Source organism: Pinus tabuliformis, chromosome 5_1 (assembly GCF_031772625.1).
Source record: "Pinus tabuliformis cultivar Carrire ecotype Pingquan chromosome 5_1, CPIR1, whole genome shotgun sequence".
NCBI classification, from domain to species: Eukaryota; Viridiplantae; Streptophyta; class Pinopsida; order Pinales; family Pinaceae; genus Pinus; species Pinus tabuliformis.
Window position 1 is genome coordinate 749,781,913 of NC_142305.1, and position 22,177 is coordinate 749,804,089.

A 22,177-nucleotide genomic window follows, 5' to 3' on the forward strand; every position below is an offset into this window, starting at 1 on the left:
CAATCTCTTTTAATTTCCATGCCCAAAATATAGTTTGAAGCACCAATATCTTTCATGTAGAATTTGGAGGACAATTAGGTCTTCAAATCCTGGATAATTTCTTTGTCATTTCCAACCAGCGACATATCATCCATATACAAGACTAAATAAATAAGATGGTCACCAATTAATTTAAAATACACAAAATGATCTGCTTTGCTTTTGGTGAAGCCAAGTTTCTATATAAATGTATCAAATTTCTGATACCACATCCTTGGTGACTGTTTCAGCCCATGCAGAGACTTCTTTAATTTGCATACCCGTTCTTTCTTACCCTTCACCGCAAAGCCTTCAGGTTGCTTCATGTAGATCTCCTCTTCCAGATGCCCATGAATAAATGTTGTCTTCACATCCATATGTTCTACCTCAAAATCAAAAGCAGCAGCAACAGATAAAAGTAACCTAATAGAAGTTACCTTGGCAACAGGAGAAAAAATATCACCAAAATCAATTCCCAACACCTGAGAATAACCTTTTGCTACCAATCGAGTTTTGTATTTCTCCACCTTTCCTTCTGCATTTGTCATCTTCTTGAACACCCATTTGCTACCAATGGGTTTCCTTCTAGCTGGCAACTCCACCAAATCCCAAGCGTCTTTTTTGTGCAAAGATGCCATTTCATCAACCATGGCTTCTTTCCAGAGTTTTCCATCCTCTGAATCTACTGCTTCCTTCACAGTTCTAGGATCATCGTCAATAATAGATAAAGCAAAATTTTAACAGAAAGTAGATGGACTATACTTTTCTGGCTGCCTTCTTTCTCGAATTGGTCTTCTCACACTCGGAGTTTGAGGCTTTTCATATTTTGATTCCTCCTCTGCTGTAGAGTCTGATTCTTTCTCCTTTAGCTCAAACTCTATCTTCTCTGGTTCCTTTGGTTGGACTTCCTGTTTAATAACATCTTTCACCTCTCTAAACACCACATCTCAGTTGTACACAACCTTCCATGTGACTGGGTTCCAAATCTTATAAACCTTTAAACCATCCTTATAGCCAATAAAGATGCACTTTTCAGATTTACTATCCAACTTGGTTCACTTTTCCTTTGGAACATGTACATATGCATCACATCCAAATACCCTCAGATGTGAAAGAGGGGGTTTCTTACCAGTCCATACCTCTTTTGGAGTCTTATCCTCCAACACTGATGAAGATGACATTTGACAAGGTAACATGCAATATCCACCGCCTCTGCCCAAAATTCCTATCCTAACTCAGCACCACTAAGCATGCCTCTTGCCCTTTCCATCGATGTCTTATTCATTCTTTCTGCAACTCCATTTTGCTGAGGTGTATATGGAGTAGTCTTATGTCATGCTATACCACACTTCTTACAGAATTCTTCAAATTCCTTGCTGCAAAACTCTCCACCATTACCTCTCCTCAACACCTTTATCTTCTTCTCTGTCTGATTTTCCATGAGAGCATTGAATTCTTTAAACCTGTCAAAGGCTTTAGATTTCTTCTTAAGGAAATATATCCATGTATTCCTTGAGAATTCATGTATAAATGATACATAGTACACAGACTTACCCAGTGATGGAACCTTCATAGGTCCAAAAACATCATTGTGCACAAGTTCTAATATTTGTTTCGCCCTCTTGCTACCAGAGGGGAAACTCTCCTGATTCTGCTTCCCATATACACAATTTTCACAGAAATCAAAATCCAAAGAGCTATTACTCATACCTTCTACCATACCTTTACCATGAAGTATTCAAAGGCCCTTCTCTCCAATATGTCCAAGCCTTTGATGCCAAAACATGGTCTTCTCTCCATAGACCACTAGATTTTATGCTCCACTTTCAGGAACCACAGAACTGTTGCACCGATCAATAACAGTGATACCTTGCAACTTGTACAAAGTTCCAATTCGAACTCCCCGCATCAATACCAGGGCTCCTTGAACCATTTTCTAGGTATCCTTCTCAAACACTGTTTTTAAACCTGCATCATCCAGCTTGCTTACAGAAATTAGATTTCTATCCAATGAAGGAATATGCAGAACACCCAAAAGTGTTCTAACCCTTCCACCTTGCATCTTCAAGTTTACTTTTCTGTGGCCAATGATTCTAACCTTCCTATCATCCCCCAAGAAGACATCACCACCATCATATTTCTCATACTGACACGACCACTCTCTATGGGGAGTGAAGTGAAATGATGCACCTGAGTTAATCAACCATGCATCATGATCTACATGTGTACTTGAAGAAGCCAAGTAAACATCCCCACCTTCATCTGACGTGGTTTTCACCTCTGTAGAAGGAGCCTCATCAGATCCCTTTCCTTTGTCAGGAGCTTTAGATTTACAGGCCTTTTGTAGTGCCCTTCCTTTCCACATTTCCAGCACACCACCATTACAGGTTTTCCTGGAGATTTAGATCTCACTCTAGATTTAGATCTCCCATTCGATGACTTATTTTTTTTTCTGTTCTGGGACCATCCTCATATAGACAAGGCATCACCATTCTGGCTCTCCATATTTTTCCATCTCATCTCCTCCGTCAACAAATCTGAGACTATTTCATCAAACTGCAAGGCAGTTGCATTGCTACCTATTGCAATAACCAGACTATCCCATGAATCTGGTAGAGAACACAACAAACTGATGCACTTATCTCCATCTGAAATTTTAATATCAATAGATCCTAACTAACTTACCACAGTATTAAATGCGTTTAGATACTCTGTCACCAAGTCTCCATCTTTCATCCTCAGGTTATAGAGCTTTTCTCATAGGAACAGTTTATTCACCGAAGACTTAGATTGGTACAAAGTCCCTAACTTGTCCCACAAAGCCTTTGCCATAGCTTTCCCTGATACACTCAGCAATACTGAATCTGAGACACACAATCATATTGTCCTCTTTTCCTTCCGATCCAACTTCTTCCATTCTTCATCAGACACTTTCGTTCGTTTAGTACCTGGATCTACCATAATCCACTGATATTTATCCACCAATAGATCCTCCATCTTTAGTTTCCACAACTCAAAACTCTGACCATTAAATTTCTCGATCTCTATCTTTCCACTGCTCGCCATCTTCTTTCACCACCAGAATCAATCTCAGAGAACTCGCACTGAACAGGGTCTACCACAGGCCCGAGCAAAACCCCTCAGCAACAAAGGCACCCCCTTAAAGCCAAAAACAACTTTGATACCAAATGTAGGTTTTAACCTCATACAGAAATTACTTTCATACGAATTCTAAGACACATAAAATAAACAATGCGAAAGCATAACACATAAAACACATATAGACAGAGATTTTTCCATAGATCCCAAAACACAGACTACCAGCTTAATTTTTCATTATGTTCCTTTCAATGTTATAATACATATTTATACATGCCAAAGCATCCAATAACATGGACCGAAAACCATCGTGTCCAATACCATGGACCAAAAACCATTGCGTCGAAAAACATGTGCGAAAATCATGCACAAAACCATAGGTGGGACCGCCCATCCTAACATAGGGTCCAAAACCAAATTTTTCTGGGGTGCTGCCCCAGACCCCATAAAGTGGGGTTATGGGTACACCTCAAACCCCCTATGACCCCCCAGCTACATAATCACTGCAACGAAGGGGGGCTCTGCCACCCCTATAATCCCTCGGTTAACTACGTGGGCTAGTCGTGGAGAGAATATAACACAACTTAACATTAAGTCAGATTTCCCCTTTGATCAAGTCGGTTTCTCCCCTTGGAGGCATCCATTTGATGCCATGTGAAGACTATATATATGTGAGACCTATTGTAGCAGTTACAACCACCCTCCAAGCTTCGTTTTGGAGACTCCCTACCAACCATTCACAATAGCATGTCTCGCTTCATCAGGTACACAAGCTTCAATGATTTTCTTGCAGAAAGGTAGCCTGTCTATCAGAGTTTGATGCTTTCCCTTCATAGGTTGTTCTTCAAGACTTGGTCTAGTTGCAGGCTGAGAAACTCCCTCAAAAAATTCTGCAATTCTGGAAGGTGACTAGCCTTCCCTCCATAAACTTTGGAATTCAGTCTGGTAGCCTGCTAGGCTCTAGAATTACACAATTCTGCCAGTCAAGCTTCATCAAGAAAATTGAGCAATTCTTCCTAGCAGGGTTGCTCAGCCCAGTAATTACACAATCCTGGGTAGAAGTCAGCTGCTCTGCCTAGAAATTGCACAAATCTCCTGGGAATCTAGCCCAGCTACCATCCAAAAATGCGCACTTTCTCATAGAAGTTGAGCAGCCTCCTGCATGTGCAGTTGGGTTGACCAGTTCCACCCAGGACCAAGGAAACTTGACTTGCATGCATGGCTTTCTTTATCCCAAAATAGAAAAAGGCAACATGCAAAAGCATCCCTTGATTCAGGGTGATATTTTTAACAACTCGAGGTTACATGAAAAGATCGTTTTAGAATCTTTCCTCCAAGTGTCACTCCTTCCTAGATTTGTGGCATGCACGTCATGAGCCCAAAATTATTTATTCGACACATCAGAGCTCACTCTTTCACATCGATCTTGGAGCTCTGACATCACATAGCACATCTAGGACTCTTCGACACATCCAACTCAACTATTCACAAGTAAGTGGTCTCAACTTGTCTTTTTGAGCATTTCTGTCGCTTTTTATGTTTTCACTTGTGTAAGTGTTGTTTGCTTTATTTCTTTGAACGCTTGCTTTCTTTTACATGCATACTATCTTGTACTAGCACCGTTTCAGTTTTCATTCCTATTTCACTGTTTTTGCATGCATGAAACTCTTTTACACGAACAATCACTGATTCGGTGACCTGCTTAACCCACATGCATGTCATTCCATTTTCTGAATTCTTCATTCAATGTTTGCATGCATTATCAATCAATTCTTCTTACACTCAATATCACCATGCATTCACTTTCACATTTGCTTTCATTTGCCCGTTAGTGAGTGTGGGAAGCCTTGGCCCGGACTCTGCCTCACCAAGATAACATTGTGCAATCTTGAGAGGGAAGGCTCTACTTTCCTCTCAAGAAATATGCATTTCTTCCCAACAGCTATTTTCCAGACATACTTTGCATAATCCTAAGGGACAGTGACTGCTGGCCCAAAAAATTCTGCAATGTAGTCACTGAGCCTACAATTATTACCAGCGTAAATTGCACATTGCATAATTCCAATTGTCAATAGTCAACATGGATTTCAGATTGTGCAATTACATCAATGAGTTAGCCTCCCTAGATAGCCTAGACTACTTTCTATGAAAGTCTGGCAGCCAATCTCCCAGAAGAAATTGCGCAATCCTTGCGAGTCTTTCCTCAGGTATGTGTTATGTCATTCCTCCAATTTTCTTTGGTTTTTGCTAACAAATTTCTTGCCATAAATTTCACTTTGTCTCCAGATATTTTAGGCGTTCATCTACCTCTTAGTAGTATAGGATCAATGGCCTCCAAGAGAACAAGATCAAAGGACACTGATGGAAGTGCAACTGGAGCAACAGTTGAGTGAGTGTCCTCAAGTCTACCAATCTATAAAGATACCACACTGTTTCTAGACAAGGACATCAAGCTGAAATGGAAAGAGGTTAGTGATGTATTTACATGCACATTTTGGGAATACCTCAAATACCATCAGGTATACATGAACATTCACAAGTTCATCTTGTACCAGATTGCATGTAGATACCATGTGTTGCCATGCGTGGACATGATACACTAGATCGTCTCACACACTGATCCCAAGAAGATGACCTTGAGCAGTGTTAGTGGGATGAATATTGCAATGTTTAGGGAAGAGGATTATGATGATATATATCAGATGTTAGAGCCGAAAACTATCATGGAGACCCCCTTCATCTTACCCAATAATAATGCCAACTAGAGAGACATTCTTAAGAGCTAGGTAAAGGAGCCGGTTAGATTCAAGATGACACCCAACCAGATCTACAAGATGAAGGTAATGCGGAAGGCGTATCAATACTTGGTCATTTTCTCATGTTGAATGTATGGCCAAGAAAGCATGAAAACCTTCCCACGGAGTTGGGTGATCGTACTGGACCAGCTGGCCAGAGAAGGAAAACCATGTAACTGGTCTAGCATGTTGGCTCATTAGTTGAAGGAATAGGTAACAAGGGCTCGACAGCTACCTAAAGGTATGCAAGCATAAATCTACATGTCTACCTATATAGTGGATGCAGTTTGTGCCCAACATGAGTTCCCGGGCTTGAAATGGGCTTGGTCACCAACAGAGACTACTATGAACACTTATTGTAAGTTGTTATCTAGATATAGCTTCAGAGAAGTTATCACATGACTGTCCAATCATTTTGTCACCCTTCTTTACAAGATGATATTCGAAGAGGATCCACCCTACATGTTGAAGGCAACAATGGAGGCACTGATAGACATAGCTAATTGGCATGCCTCACCATATGGCGCCTTCATACATATGTATAGCACAAGGAAGCCTCCACATGTTCTACCAAAGTTTTCCTTGGACATACTTGTCATGTAGGAAGTAGCATATCACATTTGAATAGGATTGACAACTAGGCTACACCAAAAGAAGAAGGCACCTTGGCCCACTCTTCCACTATGCATAGGGTTATAATGAGATCCAAAGTTTCAAACACATGGATGTCGAAGCATAATAGATGAAGAAGTATCCATTCAACCTCCGAATTTACAATCCCTATGACCCACATTGTCTTGTGAAAGATCACTACACGAGAGTACAGTTCAACTAGATCCATGGGGCAATTCATTAGGCAGAGGAGGACCCATGGAGATATTGCTATAGTTTCTCGAGACAGAATGAACAGGTTGGCTTCCCTGTATAGTGGTTAGTGAAGCAATGTGAAGCAACATCCTAGAGAGCACCAGAAGCAGCAACAGTAGTAGAGGTGAACATACAAGTGCGCGACAAGGGCAAGAGGAAGATTGTTGATCGCATGGAGGAAGAGCAAAACTGTAAGTTCTGAGCAGATCCAATTGTAGAGAAAGCAACTATGGCTATAGGTGCGAAGAGGAAACAATGCGCTAAGCAAATCACTCAAAGGCAGAGGGAGAAAGGAAGGATGAAGAAATAGAGAAGGAGTTGCATGAGTTGAAGGAGAAACTCTGAAAGGAGCAAGAGCTACACAAAGAGGAGAGGGAACCGCAATAGCAACAGATACAGAAAGGGGCGCAACATGTGCAGACAGATGAAATAGCCCTTGTACTAGTAGTGGACTCATCCGAACAACTGGCATCAGGTAGACAAGGTGAACCATTGCAAGAGCAAGACTTCACTCATGCGATAGAGAAATCACTTAAATAGTTGAATATGGATATGGAGCAACAGGAATTGGAACAAGACTTCGACCTCATGCCTCATCACCAAGAGGTCGACTTACCTGCTTCACCACATCTAGAAGATGAGCAAGTCCCAAGCGACCAAGGAGGCACTGAGATCCTTGGAGATCAGTCGGAAGGAGAGATGCACAACATCTTATTCAACAAGTCTAAACATAGAGTTGTACAGTCTCACTGCGTGTCAACTTCAGATGATCATACATATCCTACACAAGTTGAGGAATGAGTGATTGTTTCTAACATGCACAAACATCTAGCAGCCTTGGCTGCTGCTACCAGAGAGTATGCCAAAGCCACTAGCTCAAGTGTTCACTTTATTATAGCTGTGAATGGCCGAATGGCTAAGGAACTACGCACGAGCAAGCAAGGAGGAGAGTTGGTTACACCATCTACTCGAGCAGAACTAAAGAAGGAAATACTAGATGAATTTTTGTCGCTTGACATAGTCATGCAAGTGTTGTATTCCAAGTTTGGTACCATGCACAAGGCCATCGTCCATCTCAATGGATGGTAGCAGTTATGTGTTAGAAGAGCACGCATCTTGTAAAACGTGCATACAGCTATTGATTACATGCAAACATGGAAGATGAGATACAATGGAGCCCCACTTCACCTTCCTAAGATGTTGAAGCCTAGAGTGGTCGAGCTGAAGGCACGTATCTAGAGTAAGATTCAGAACTACAAAGAGCTCTCATAGCTCATCACTTCTATACAGGCTTCCCATGCATGTGTATTCACAAGTATGTATGTTGCGGCATGCGCACATGCATTCCCATATATTCGAACTCTCACCCAGGTGAAGAAAAAGACACAGGCCCGACTAGAGCTCGACTCGTACTTTGACGAGTTGATGTGCATTACCACCAGCCTAGACTTGCCCATAAGTGCAGGCATCATGCACAAGTATGTTGCTGGTCTGGCCACATTAAAGACAATGATGCCCATGCTTTCAGATGAGTTGGATAGAGGAACCCGAGCAATGTACCCGAATGCTATGGAGGTGTTGTAGCCATCAACAACCCCCCTTTTTTTAAGTATTCACCACAACATTTAAAAATGGGGACCCTTCTAAAAAATAAAAACTTAGCATTTAACATTTAGTTTTGTTCTTAATAAAACAATACTTTCAAAAAATTAAGATTCCTATATTTTCTTGCTTTATGTGCATAGAATTCTAAGTATTAAGCTTCTCTATAAAGAACGCAATATAGTCATAAAAGCTAGGAAAACATTCGCAAACGTAAAGTCTTGAGTATTAGGTTAAGTCTTAAATAAGCTCATTCTCTTAATGACAAACATCGCATCGCAAAAGTTAATGGCGGGCATACATTTCAAAGAAACTCTCAAAATGCGAAAAAGCGATAAAGTCGCATGCTCCACAAACTCACCACATATCGTAAATTCCATATATCGCACCGCTACTTAATATAAATGTCGAGAAATTGTGAAATACGATAAATTCTCTTGCAAATCGCATCTCGTAATTCCATGATGAAACAGACGGCTTTTGATGAAGATAGGTTTTGCGATATTGTGATCTGCGATATTGCGAAGCAAATCGCAAAATTGCTTCATCACAAATCTAAGGGCTCACAGTTCGATAAAGTATTTCCCATCATTCGATGCTAAGTTATGAACACTAATGTCATCTTAACGGTCCATTGATGGTTATTTATGAGAAATGATTCAGATCTATTCGAAAGGACTATCTCACGCAAGCTAATATCTTTGATATGATTTTAAATTAAAAGTTTTCCCGTGACCTTATTATCGATCATTATTTATTATCTTCCTTATTGTGTTTTCATTCTCTACTTGTGAATTTGCAGGAGAAGTACACAGAATGTAATGGGAAAGAAAGGAAAAGCTCCAGTATCTGAAAAATCAAAGATGACTCCATTATTCACGGACACTACTTATACTAAAGAAGCAGGGATATCTACTTGGGAAGGCATTAAGTTACAGTTACGGCAGATGGTCGTGGGTCATCTGAAGCATCACTAATAGAACTTGCATGCTTGTTTCTGCACCATGTCGCAACATGGCCAAAGATACTTCCTTACACGGATATGGTAAAATGGGTGATAGACCATGCTGATATATTAGACAGGCAATTCAAGACACGAAACTAGGAATTCATGGGGTCATTTACCCCACATAATTTAAGGCGCATGTATCACTTGCAAGAGCCTCAGGCTAGCTATAAAAAACAGTTCATGGAAAAATTCGCCAAAGAGAATGAGGATTTGGCAGAATGCACTAAAAACTGGTCAGCGAAGGAGGAGCGATTAAAGAAGGATAAAAATGGTATGTATGCCACCGGGCCCCTCTCTTCTTCCTATTGTTTTGCTGCTGCAATGTTATGTAGGATATTCGAAAAGCCTGATATCAATAAGTTTTCATCTAAGTGGTTACCATTACTCGATGCTGCCACTAATGCCACCATAATGGATTGGGCCCAAAGATTGTCTGATAATTTAGCTTCTGCCATTCTAAATTATCGAACTAAAAGAAGTTTTGCTCAGAGGTTTTACCCTCCCTTCTTTCTAGCTGCCTATGTCATGGATGCTATTTGTTTTGTATCTAATTTTCCCATTATGGGATGGAAATGGACGATACAAAACCCGCTACCTATTCAAGTCTACCATAAAGAACTGTGTGAATCCAATTTCATCCCACATTTCTACAAAATCTGTCATGGAGTGATGCTACCTATTCATAAGATGTTATATAACACAAATGTCCCAAGGTTCTCCCTAGAAGCCGAAATTGACATTCTCCCGGTGGGAAGGTGGTTTGAGGAAGAATTATTTAGCTACATTAGGGTATTTGGCAGCATTTCCTCACCTCATGTGCTTCCTTTGTATGTTCTTGATAGATTTATGGCTCGAGAGATAGCTTACTAGACTTGTGGTGTTGGGCGGATGAGCAGAGAACCCAAGGATAAGAAGAAGGCCATCTGGCCTCTATTCCCTGTGGTCTGTGGGGCTTTCACATTGTTCAATTTAGGTCACGCTTTCAAGGAAGTAGATAACATGTTGTTTCTATGGGTACCTAAATTCCCACGGAGACAGTATGACCCCTTTGATGTTATAAAGAATTTTACAATGACAGTCAAAATAAAAGTGTTCACCAAAGAGGATGATCTCTTCGACGATGTTTTTCAGCAGAAAAGCTCACTTAGAGAAATCTTACATATGGCCCAAATTCAGTTTAGTCCAGTATAACTCCAAGAGTTTAATCACTACAGAGAACAAAGATTGGCAAATGTCCCATTGGACAAATTGCTTATAGAACCAATAAGGGAGCCCACTCCCAGCATTAGCATAAATGGAAGCTCGGGACAAGAAAAATCCAAATCAAAGTCTGAAAGAGAATCGGCTGAAAAGTATAAACAGTCAGGGAGTAATCACAACAAAATTAAAGGATCAGTTAGAGATATAGCCCAGTCTAAGGAGAACTCCGAGCAGCAAGTTTTGTCTCCGAAAAAAGTTGAGACTCCCGCTCCCATCACAAAGCTAACAAAGCCATTGATAATAGATCTGGAGAAGGAGTGGGAAAACTTTAATGAGTTGATTAGCACAGAGGAGTAGAAAATAGAGACATCAAGGAATCTAGTACAGATAACCAAAAAAATGATAATTGAAGGGGTTGTTAATACTCCAGAAACGGAGCACATTCCTGTAGCTCCTTCATCTGAAATTATACTGAAAATAGAGGAGATCCCTCCTTTAGATGTGTTTTACAGTCCGCAGCACAAATATGTTGTTAGGAGATACAGAAAGAAGTGGAAAATAGATAGCGTGCTCTCACCTAAAGCAGAGCCTTTTTGGATGTTCTTTGGCAAGACCCAACTATTGATTCGTCAGAGAACCTAACCAGGCTCTCTCAAATCGTAGGAGCTTATGCTTCTGTTACGATTGATAAAGCATCTAAAGTTCAAATGTTACTTAAAGGTAGAGAGGATAGAATCCTATTTTTGTAGCAACAACTACAGCATGCTAGCGTCAGCCGGGAAGCAGAGGAGGAATTGGCAAAGTTACAATAGGACTTCTAGCAAATGCAGCTCGTTTATCAAAATAGTCTGGCTGGAAAAGAATAGTAGTTACAGGCTACAATAGAGCTACACAAGAATGACCCTAAAATTAAAGAATTTGTCACAGAATCTCTTGCTCTAAATGACCAACTCTTACAACAGTAGGAAATGCTTTGCCAAACAATATCACAATGGAATTTCCACTGCAAGAAAAGCGACAATATTACAAATCAAGTCGCAAACTTACGTCTTCATTATGACTTAATTCTTAAGAAAGTGTCTGACTTTTTGAATCAATAGGGATTAGAGGAAGGAAAGAAAGAAGGATTTCCTAATATAGATGAATCCCACAAAGAAATGTTATCTGATAAATGGGATGCATAGCTCAAAGAAGCAAAACGGGCAGTGGAGGAAGCGGCGACAGCGGCAAGCAATATCATTGACTATATAAACGAAAATCTACATAGAGCCAATCTAATATCAGAAACCACTCCAGGATCCCTTCCAAAAGCACAGCAATTGCAAACAAGGTGGAAACAGATAGCAAAAGAAAAAGTAGAGTCAATTAAGAAGATAACAAAGTTAAATTGGGACACTTAATGGTAGCATTTGGTAAAACCACACAGTTAGTGCATGAATCTGAAGTGCCTCATAACCTCCACGAAGAAGATAGCTCCAACACTTGCTAATTCTGTTTTCACAGGTTAATTGAAATCCGAGGTCGGTCCACCAACACTCCTGAAGCCAATGTTGGACATTTGCAACTTAAGGGAACAGATGCATAATTGATCATAGATGCAGTTTTAGTTTAATTTCAGTTTATTTTTTTATTTTAATGAGGACGGTCATTTAAACCTCCTCCTATATTTTTGTAATAACTATTTTTAGTCTTTAGTTAGTAGTATTTAAACCCCTCTCATGCATTTAGAGAGGGGTCCAAAAATTTGTCAAAAACAATTATTCAGAACATGCACTTTTGCCCTCTTTGAGGAGGTTTTGATGAATGAATGGAACGAGATTTATTTATATCTGTGTTCAATGTCTACTATTGAAATGCACTTTTGTACTCTTAGAGGATGTTGAATTATTTGAATATAGATCTAAATCACTGAAGCTCATGAGCAAGACCTATTATCAATGGTACTTTTATCTCTTAATAATTTTTTCTTATGCGCCAAGTGATATGATATTTTAAGTTGCTTATATATGAAAGTTTGAATTTCCAGTTATCATTTTTTCACTTTTGTATGATGGTAACTATTCTTTTTATGCTAAGTGTATGAACGACTTTTTATGCGATACGTTTATCATAATTGTTTCGGCTAATATCTTATACGAAACAATTCATCTCTAAATGGATTCTTTTCTCGTAGTGATTGAATGATCTTTAGTATCGATTGCTATTGGAAACTATTTTAGATCGCATAAGTAAAGAGTTAATCCTGGGATAGTTTTAGAATTAGATGCTTCCTTTCATTAGAATAAAATTGTATATGTTAGACTAGATTTAGATTAAAGCATTCTCTTTATAAACTGTTAGAAAAAGCAAAACATCACTCCCCTAGTCTCATCATAAACAAATTGGGAAACTGGTCCCATTATCCCCAGTCGGAGCCACTATTCCAAATGGAAAATGAGCTGCTTTCAAGGTCCGGACAAGGTGGTTATCCCCTTTATTTTAGACCCAATTTTTGGGGCTTCAACGGGAGGCAAGAGTCAGGTTCTAGAAATATGTCACCTTGGAGGACACAGACACCATCACAGACTACGAAACTTGGCATCAGTACGCTACTGTCAATCACAATGAAGATGTCAAAGAGTTGGTCTTCGAATAGTTGTCCAAGTCATAGTGATGTATAGCATGGATTGCTCAAGCCATTTTGTCTCACATGGGTACATGTGCATTGTAATGTAACATATTGTCAAGTGTAAGTTCAAGTTTCGATAGTAGACGTAACAATCATAGAGTAGATGAAGAGTCATGAGGGTAGATGAATTATCACAAAGGGGAATGTCAAGGGTCATCCCACCATTTTCTATAAATAGTCCCTCATAAGTCATTGTATACGCTTTTAGTCAGCCAAGCTTTTGATAAGACTATCTTAGAAATGGATTGGATAGTATTGTAGCAAGCCTTGGCTTCTCCACTATGCAAAGCTAGTACATCTCTTTTGAGGAGCAAGCAGTTGTGTCTATAATGTTTCACTTTTAGAACTAGTGTGTGGACATGGATGTATTGTATGACTAGAACTTACACTTCTTAATATGACAAGAGCCAACATGTTTCATGCATATGTTGTATTGTATTCAATGCTATCTAGTTTACTCTAAATGATATATGTATATGTTTGCTTATGCATGCATGTATATCTTTCTGTGTATGTATGTATGCATGAATCTTGTTGAAATGTGCTACTGGTTTAAACATCACTTTGAATTGCTAGCTAACTTGCCTCCCATGTTGTGATGCATCTTTTCTCATGTGTTCAGTTTTTAACTCTGTGCTATCACAAGTTTCCAGAGGGTGCACTCATCTCAACTCCCATGTGTTGGAACCTCTCATGCACCTTCCTTGGCTCACTGCATATGTCCCACCCTTGCTACCAACGTAGTTATCTTACTTGCCTATGTACGAAATTGCGATCAAGGCATTACCATACGACCCACTCTTGGGACTCCTACGCTAAATGGTTTGAGGTCTAATTGGGACTTCTTACTCGGGAGATGCCCTAGCATGTTGGCGGGTTCAGCACCATCAACATTTTTGGTGCTAGAAGGAGGGCCAGATGACAAGTTGTCTCCTCTCATCCTGATTTGAACCTTTGCATATCTATCATGGATTCTTGCACTCTTCTCCCTCCATGATGTTTTCAAATCATGAAGATGTCACCAGACATCACGAGGGAGTAACTTTGATCTCTTGTCCACTTACAAGTATGATGGTGAAGCTGTAGTGGCCTAGCCTGATTTATTACATGACTTTCTTTCCATGCTTCATGAGGAATATGGATGTTCTAATGAACAAGCTAGCTTGCTGCTTGTATACATAGTTCACAAATATCCACATCGATGGTTGTACAACCTATCAGTGGACAGTGTGCACTCACTTTAGCACTTCTATAATCTCATTGAAGACACTTTCTATCATTTTGATCCAAACCATCTTGACCAAAAAATGTTACAACAACGGAAGGCTTTGCATGAATCAACTATGGATTTCTTTTAGCGCTTCCGTGATTTGTAGTTTCAAGATAGGAAGAACCAAATGAAATTTTTCTATCTTTGGGATTGATTCGAGTATTGTGTTAAGAAATCTGCTCCTCCCAAGAAGAAGTTTGAAATCAATCCTCGCTCAATATTCTTCAGCAATGGAGCTGCATAATCATAGATGGATGCTATCACTGTCACAAGTGACTATCCATTGTCTAATCATCAAACATCTCCACCACTACAGAGTGATGTGGGAGAACATGCTCTCACATATTTTCAGCTGTCACATTCTCCCAACATCACATCGCTTAATTTTCATGTAGATTTGGTTGTGAGTCCATCGAGTTGTCAGATGGATTTTGTTCCACAACCTCCATCTTCCTACTCGGCTAATCCTCCGGATGACACTGTCTTGTGTTCTTACATTCTGGACTCTACACTTGTTGTGAACAAGGAACAAGACATTGATGGAGTTAGTGTTGGACAACCAACATGCGATGTCATTCATGAAGAGTATGAGTGGCAGCTTGAGCATAAACAGTCGATGAAGGATGACTCACTCCGTCCGAGCATCCTCCTTTCTTTCCTGACATTTTTGGTGAGCCTCCCATCCATGATTTTGCATGTGCATCTTCATCCATGGATGCACCCATTGTTGATCACTCGCAGGAGACACCGGATGTCAGTCCATCATTTGACAATGAAGAGGATGAATTATTCATTGAAAATCCTCCCAATTTTTCATCTTCCTTTTCTAGAGACATAGAGGATGAATTTGTTTGCTTCTCATTTACCCCTCTATTTGATTCATCAAATCATGAGGATGCCGATGAAATCATTGATTTTTATGATCATGGATTTCGTGATCCATTTACTCCCATATTCAATCACGATCATGTTTCTATCACTGTTGACTTTTCGAAGCCACTGGTTTATAATGGTCTATCTAACAAAAAAGTTGAAACACTCCAGATTGTCAAGGCACATCAACCCGAGCTGATGGTTATGTCAAGCCCTCATTGTCTTGAGGTTGGTTTCACTTCCGATCAGGATATTGTTCAATCACCTGAGGCTCCTCATCACTCATCTGTATGCATTGAAGATCAATCTGTCACACATATGATGCTTCCTCCACTTGAACTACACTATCCCATCACTCACGCATTGGAGGCATCTTACAACACAAGCACACATTCACGATCCAAGTTGTCTTTATTTGTTTCATTTGCTTTCATGTCACAGTCAAGAGTATGTGTATGCTTCAAAGCTGCATGCAGTGTCGCACAACACCATGACAAGTCCACAGACCACATGTCATGTACTTGAACTCACTTATTTCATGTGAACACTTCCAAACATGAAGTATGTTTGTCTTCATTGTTATATCATTCTTGCTTGCTGGTCTGCACAAATGGGTTGCTTGCAAACCAAGCCTTCACCAACATGGGCCAACAAATGCGTCGGTGGCTGCATTAGAAATATGAATTCACGTGATTAGGCCCATGCACCATTAGTTTAGGAGTAGGAGTAGTGTTTGGTTTCAGTTTCTTTGCTTGCATGCTTGTTTTCTTACCTGTTTTGTTTGTTTGTGTGTCTGCTTGCTTTTTTGCTTACTCACTTTGCTTTCACTTTTTCTTCTACTTCCGCTTTCATTTGTTTCTTGTTCGCTTTTTTTGATCGTAGGTTAGTTTCACGTGAAACCATGTATGACTCTCTAAACAAGTTGGGTAAAGTACGACTATCACTACTTGGTTATCTGTCATCCTGCCTCTGTATGAAGAACTTGTTACTTTTAGTCCATGATACATTGATGGAAAATACGTACTTTTGAGGTGAAGCTTGGTGAGAACACCATGCCTACATGCTAACTCATGTCACCTACTCTAGTCGGTTGTTTCTGGGTTAACAATTATAAGCTAAGTCAAGTAGATTTAGGTGAGGGGGAAAACCTTAACAAACACGCCAGAGGTACATAATAAACTACTTCTCTGAAGGAACAACCTCTTATGCTCTCAATAATTTGGGATCGCTCTTCAACCTCTGAAATGAATAAGTGCTATGCATAGTTGTGAAAATGAAAAAAATGAAAATTTGAAAAGTTAAAATTTCAAAAAATGAAAAATGAATAAGGTGAAAGAAGATAAAGGCTTCCTGCGCAGAGAGGTGATGCAAGTAACTCCACCAGGGTACTGACCAGGCTCACTGGAAGTGGAGCGATGCTTTTGTTCCTGCGTGACTCCGCCAGGGTATTGTCCAGACCTGCTTGTAGTAGAGCAACACCAGAGATGAAACTAAGACTCTGACGATTCTATTTCTTGTGCACCAATATACCCCTCAACCCCAATCAAAACAACTGTGTTGCCTTGGCTTGGAATGTGTGTCAATAGACCAAGAGTTTGGCAGTTGCTACATCTTACAATCAGGCTAGTGTGAAACCAAGACATACTAAGAACTGAATAGTACTTCCAGAGGTTTTGTACTTGTTTTCCACAAACAATCTCCATTCAGAGAGCTGGAGTTCTACCAGTGTGCCACCAAGTGTTGTAGTGGCTATAACCACCCTCCAAAATTTTGCCTTAGGTTTGTTTGGATCCTCCCTACCAACCTTTCATAGCAACATGTCTTGCTTCCTCAAGTACATAAGCTTCAGTGATTTTCTTGCAGAAAGGAAACTTGTCTATCAGAGCTTGATGTTTTCCCCTCACAGGTTGTTCCTCCAGACTTGGTCCAACTATAGGCTGAGTAGATCGCTCAAGAAATTGAAAAATTCTAGAGGACAACTAGCTTTACCTCCAGAAATTGTGCAATTCATTCTGGAAGCCTACTAGGCTACAAAATTGTGCAATTCTGCTAGTTAGGCTTCATCCATAAAATTGCGCAATTCTTCTTAGTAGGACTGCTCAGCCCAGGAATTGTGAAATCTTGGGTAGCAGTCAGCTGCTCTCCCCAGAAATTGCACAAATATCTTAGGTAGCTAGCCCAGCTCCCATTTTTAAATTCACATTTTCTCCCAGCGGTTGAGCAGGGTCTTGAATGTGCAGTTGGGTTGACCAGTTCCACCCAGGACTAAGGAAACTTGACTTGCATTGAGGGATTTCTTTTTCCCGGAATAGAAAAAGGAAACATGCAAAAAGAATCCCTTCATTCAAGGATCTATTTTTAGCAACCGGAGGATACGTTGAAAGATCTTTTTAGAATCTTTCCTTCGAGTGTTGCTCCTTCCTAAATTTGTGGCATGTGCATCATGAGCCCAAACTTATTTATTTGACACATCAAAGATCATTAATTCACATCGATATTGAAGCTTTGACATCCCACAACACATCCATAACTCTTTGACACATCCAACTCAGCTATTCACAAGTAAGTGGTCTCAACTTGTCTTTGTCAGTATTTCTGTCACTTTTTTGTTTTTGCTTGAGTAAGTATTGTTTGTTTGATTTATTTGAATGCTTGTTGTCATTTACATCCATAATAGCTTGTATTAGCACCATTTAATTTTTTGTTTCTATCTCATTGTTATCGTATCCATGAAATTGTTTTTCATGAACGGTTGCCAATTCGATGAATCACTTCACCCACATGCATGTCGTTCCATTTCTTGAATCTTTCATTCAATGTTTGCATCCATGATCAATCACTTATTCTTACACTCAGTATCACCATGCATTGTGATATGAAAATGAGATCTTAAATCAATATTAAGGTATTACAGACTCATGTGCAGGAATGCTTATATTACTTAGTGCAATGGATCTAAAAGATTGCGAATAATATAGATAATGAGCAGTTAGAAAACATAACAGACACACACATCAAACACAACAAATAATCAAGCAATTCACTAGACTTCCTGGCTACATCTCCTGGTCTAGATTTCAGTGTCGACCTCTATATTAAGTCTTTAAGAATAGATTATTACGAGAGTGAGCTCAAAATAGAGTCTCAACCAAAAGTGACATCAAAGAGGGATCTGATCAAAAACCTTAAGTCTAAAAGAGTTCACAGGCTCTCCCGCTGTCCTGTTCCTCTATTCAATCTAACTCAATTTGACTGACTAACTATCTTTCTGCGGCTGTCTTCAATTGACCTCCTCTTTCTGTGCTGCCATTGAATTGCTTTTAAGCCTATCAACATTGTCGGTTCATCTACATTCTTGGGGTTTCTAGCTCCCAGTTGTTGTCCGTTCAACTCCCTGTTGAGCATTAAACAATCATTGCAAAATGCTTAAGGTATGGTGGCCACGTGTTTTCAAATAGAAATACTGGCATAGTGAAAAATCCCAAAGAATTGCTTCTTTGTTTACATAGAGAAATACACAGGAAGAACTCTAAAACAGAGTAATCAGACGGCTGTTATGCCTCGTCCGCTATCGGTCCTTTTGCATCCTCACCGTAGATTTGTTCTCATCCAATGATTCACATCCATCCTGATCATCCAACCTGCTCGTACATTCTGCACTGTTGATCTACGACCATTTGATCTGATAGCTGAGGTGCATTTCGGATGACTTACTTGCACGGATATCACCCGCCCGAAAAAGTGGTTTTCTCTCTCCTTGCTACATGCTACATGTCATTCAGTATATGGGATTGGGCGGAGCCCATCCAATACCACTTATCGCTTGACGCCCGCCCGAAATACCATTTACCTCAAAACTTAAGTAACATAAGGCCATGTTTATAAACCTTTTGGGTCTGCCATTCTATTGCAATATCACATTGTAATACATGGGGAAATACAAAGAAATCTGTAAAAACTAGACTTCAAATATATTTAGATCCGACCTATAATCCTTATCGGGTCCAGGTCTATTGCATGTCGCATATCGCGAGTCTTTGTATTGTTTCTAGTCCACTCGCCGATTGCTGATCATCGATATCAGCGTACCGCATATTGGCCCTTCACAATTGCATGGGCCATGGTCCATTCCCATATATTGTTGCGATGTGATATTGCAATGCGATAATCACAAATCACATATCACATGGTCTTCGGGCCTCTAGGTTAAGTCCTCCCCTTTGGAATCTACGATGTGATAATGCCATCTCCGCCGTTGATCTGCGTGCTTGATCAACGGTCTGCGTTAAGTCATTAGATCGTGATCACAATTCCCACAAGGCTGCCTCTGATACACTTCGCTGGACGACTCCGATGCAATATCCTGATTTAATCTGGACCATTGATTGGTCTGATCCAATGGCTCTGATTCAACGATACTTCAACCTTCACTTAGCTCTATTTTCCACTTTTCTTCTCTGTTTTTCTTCTACGATAGTGTTTTCTGATAATGTTAAAGACCTAGACTTAGAGGTTTTAGGATCCGTTTTGGATCATGCCTTCCCATTGAAAAGATTTTGGACCACCAAAAGTTGGTTTTTAGGCATCGATCAAGTGAGGATATAGCTCCCTCACATGTTTAACTTCTATCCATCATTCTTTGCTTGGATTTGAACCTTTGAGCCCTACTCTCTAGTACTCAACAACCCCTAGATGCATAGTTCTAACCTTCCTATCTAGAACTGTGTCTTCCTGTAACTCATTAAGATATTTAGGCAACAGATCCTCAATAGAAGGAAACTGACTTTGCTCTTCAGGATCTTCAATCATTGATGGTTCATACAATCTCAAGTTTTCTGCATTAACGACTGAATAGATCTGCATATAAGCTGGAAAATCAAGGAAAAAAGAATTTTCACCAATTTTATTAAGTATCCTGAAAGGTCCATACCTTATTGGTTTTAGCCTCTTACCTTCACCTTACATTTTGTCTTTGTTGATGTATAGCCAGACTTGATCACCAACTTGAAAACTATGCTCAACTCGATGCTTTTCATGTCTTACCTTATACTTTGCTTGACTTCTTTCCAACTATTCCTCTACTGCCTGGTGAACTTCCTGGATTTGTTCAATGAACTTGGTTGCTTTGTCCACATCATTTTGTCCATCAACTGCTATGTCTTTACCAAAGACAAAATCCAAGGGAGACTTTGGTATAAAACCAAAATTAGTCTCAAAAGGAGATCTCTGAGTAGAAGAGTGCTTGGCACAGTTGTAAGCATGCTGCACATAACACAAATTCTCATCCCAAAGCTTGGGATGCTTGCTGCAATAGCCTCTAAGAAACTAGATCACTGTCCTATTGACCACTTCTATCTGACCATCTATTTGTGGATGAAATGATGTGCTCTTTTTTAACCTAGTGTCCATCAACTCCCATAAACATGACCAAATTTTCCCACCAAATCGAGAATCTCGATCAGATATAATAGAAGTGGGTAACCCAAAATGAACCCATAAATTATGAAAGAACAACTTTGTTGTTTGTTCAGCTATAACCTGCTTGTTACAAAGTATCAAAATACACATTTTACTAAACCTATCCACAACAACATACAAATAATCATGACCTTTCCTAGATTTTGGCAATCCCCCAACAAAATCCATGGAAACACTTTCCAAAGGATGAGAAGGAATTGGAAGTGGAGTGTACAAGCCTAATTTTCTATTACTGGGCTTGCTTGTAGCACACATAGTACACCCTTTGATATATCTATAAACTGTCTCATGCATTCTTGGCCAATAACAAAACCTTTGCAATTGTGCAACTGTTTTACTTACACCAAAATGACTTGATATAAGAGAAGTATGTGATTCTCAAATTATGTTAACTCTTTTAGTTTGTGGAATGCATAACTTCCCAAATGATATAAGAGTTGGTCCTTTGCATAATAATCCAATTCTTCTACTTGCTTGCCTTGACTTAAAGTTGCATATACATCTTTAAAATCTACATCTTGAGCATATTGTTCAATGTAACTTTCATGCATTACTGAGTTATGCTTAAGTATAGTAGATGCATTTATGATTGGTCTTCATAACATGTCTGCAACCTTATTGTGTATGCCTTTCTTGTATCTGATGACAAGATGAAATTGCTGTAGAAAACCCATCCACCTATAATGTCTTGATTTCTGCAATTTAGTTTGTGAGTGTAAATATTGAAGTGGTTGATGATCTGTATGTATGATTGTTTCTTTACCCATTAGGTAATGTTTCCACTTTTTCACACTTTGTACTAATGCATACAATTCTTTATCATATGTGGGATAATTAACTACTGCATAAGTAAATGTCACTGAATGATAGCATATGGGTTTTCCGTGTTGCATCAACACTGCTCCCATGGCATAGTCACTGGCATCTGTTTCAATCTCAAATGGATGTTGAAGATCTGGCAGTGCTAGTACTGGTGCTGTACTGATTTTCTCTTTTAAGGTGTCGAAGGATTTCTGTTGTTTACCTCCCCACTTAAACACTTGTTACAATCCTGTTAAAGCATGTAATGGAGCTGCAATAAAAAAAAAATTAGCAATAAACTTTCTGCAGTATTGTGCCACCCCTAGGAAACTCCTAACCTCTGTAGCAGATTTGGCTTTAGGCCATTTCACAATGACTTCAACCTTAGAGGGATCTATCTTCAATTCGCCACCCCCCACAATATGACCCAAATAATTTAAAGATGTTTTTCCAAATTCACATTTTGACAGTTTTACATAGAGATTTTCCCTTTTTAA